The following is a 2,750-nucleotide window of genomic DNA, read 5'->3' on the forward strand; positions in this document are numbered from 1 at the left end:
ATACATATACACATATATATGTACATATGCATAGTCATATGAATATATACATATATCCACTCACCCCCCCCCCACACACACACACAAATAACCACAACCTAACACGTAGACTTGTGTGTAATTGTGTGTGAGAGTGTGTGCGAGAGAGAGTTCATATAAATCTCCTTGAATTTTACTAACTGAATTATATCCAAATATATCTACATTGTTCTCTCTTCTGTCAATCACCTGAGGGACCTTTCTTAATTATATAATTCACGCATCTGTTTTCAGTGACAATTATTGTACAAATATTACCTATATTTAGCAATATTATTGCAAGATAATAACAATAATTTTGAAGATAAGGAAGTATAAATCTACAATATTACTGAAATGTATAACTGATTACATCGATCGGCTTATTCGAGCCAATAAAGGCGACACAACTTTGTCTCGACTAGCCAATACTTGCAGCGAGTGTCCTTCAAACCTTCCCCTACTCGCTTAGATATGTTCTGTGTTCTTTATACTGCTTCCGGTAGTAAGACCCTGGTTCAGGAGTTCCATGTTTTTGAGGAGTGTGGAGAAATATCTTGGCCACTGCTGTTCTCAAGTCTACTCCATCCCGGAGTAGCAATACCTGTAAAATAGCGTGTATCTGTCCGCGTCAGGGTACGCTGAAATGATTGGATGCAGCACTAGATGCAGTATGGTGAATATTTCGGCAAATGAATTTATTTAACGAATTTTGCTGAGTGAATGAACAGACAACAAATTCTCAACTCCAGGATCAACCAGCTCAGTAAGCGAACTACAGTAACCCCTCGCCATATCACGGTTTACCTATCACGGTTTATTATCTAAGCTTATTTCGATCCCTCCATGGTGCTGTTTTTCATTTATAATAAAATAAATTTATACAAATCATAGAAGTAATTTTAAAAAAATTATACAGTACAGTACAGTACTGTTACTACTTCGCGGATTTTCACCTATCGCGTTGCGTTTTGGAACGTAACAACTGCGATAGACGACGGATTACTGTACTGCTAACATCTGCAGTTGTGGGGTGCGCTGATGAGATAATTCAACTAGCGAAAGACCAACGTGATTAAGACCTAAGCCAGATGTCTCCACTGATCTTTGTACTGTGCACGATACCACTAACACTGATTCTGATGAAAGCAAAAGCTGGGTATGTATTCAAAAGCCGCCAACAAAAAGTCGACCCTCTGTTTTTCATGGATGACCTCAACCTTTATGGTAAAGATGAAGCCCAAGTCAGTTCTCTCGTTGATACGGTGTATACCTTTATTGCTGATATCGGAATGGAGTTCGGACTGAGAAAGTGTGGTGTTTTAGTCTTGAAGAGAGGCAAAATCAAATGTATGGACGGGCTAACGATACCATCGGGTGGGGAGGGAGGAGGTTATGAAGCAGATAGAAAGAGACGGACTATAAGTACTTGGGGATTTTGGAAATGGATAAATTGATGGAGAAAGAAATGACAGAAAAATTTAAGGTGGAGTACTTGCGCAGATTGAGACTGATCCTTAAGTCGAAATTAAACGGACGGTATAAGATCGAAGCTATCAATACCTGGGCGGTTTCACTCCTTAGATATGGAGCAGGGGTACTCGCATGGACAGTAGACGAACTAAACAGCTTAGACAGAAAGACAAGGAAGTTGCTAACTAGATATGGGACACTCCACCCAAAACCTGACACAGACGGACTGCATGTACCAAGAAAAAGAGGGGGGAAAGGACTTATTGGATGCGAACACAATATTAGAGCTGAAGAAAACAACATAGCATGGTATGTAAAAAATGCCACAGGACCGCTATTATTAGAAGTAAGAAGGTCAGGCTTGTGTAGGATGAAAGATTGCAAAGATAAAGCACTATACAAGAAGTTGAAAACGAAAGAAACTGAAAATAGGTGGGTAAAGATAATAATGCATGGTCAATTTCATAGGGATGTTGAAGATAAGGCAGACAGAGAAAAATGATGGCTGTGGATGACTAAAAGTGATTTAAAACAGGAAACAGAGGCTCTAATTTGTGCTGCCCAAGAGAAAGCACTAAAATCACATAGGGGCTGCAATAAGGGTGGAGTACTTGCAGAAAACAGCACTGCTTGGAACCGCTAGAGTACTCCGGAAGGTGCTCGAAAAATAAGAGGTGTTACCTTAGTTAACTCGGAGTGAACAGCTCACACTGTAATACATCTCCAGCGTTAGAATCTGTGCAAAGGCAATAATAATAATAATAATAATAATCATAATAATAATAATAATGACGATGACGATGATGATGATGATGATGATGATAATGATAATGAGGAGAAGGAGGAGGAGGAGGAGGAGGAGGAAGAGGAAGTGGAAGAGGAGGAGATGGGTGATAATTGTTTTTGTTGCAAATAATGCTTAGCTTGTCTGAATCGAGGATCATTGATGATATTTGGTCAGTAAAAGAGAGAAATTCATTGTAATGATGAACGGAGGAAGAAAATTCTTGCATTGAAAATTGTTTTTGCAACTTGACTGATTTGGAGATAATGGCGACCATCGATGAAAATCAGGTGATAGACAAACACTGTGAAGGAGAAGAAAACGTTTCTGTAATTACAACTTTATTGTGATAGATATTCCCGTAGAGTTGGTGTATATTTAGCTTAGTGGTCATTGTTATAGTGCATAGAGCTGAGTATGGAAATATCGCAACGTAAACGCGGTTTACATGGAAAAGCAAAAAAATAATTTCAAA

This window comes from Octopus bimaculoides, chromosome 10 (assembly GCF_001194135.2).
Source record: "Octopus bimaculoides isolate UCB-OBI-ISO-001 chromosome 10, ASM119413v2, whole genome shotgun sequence".
Classification (NCBI taxonomy): domain Eukaryota; kingdom Metazoa; phylum Mollusca; class Cephalopoda; order Octopoda; family Octopodidae; genus Octopus; species Octopus bimaculoides.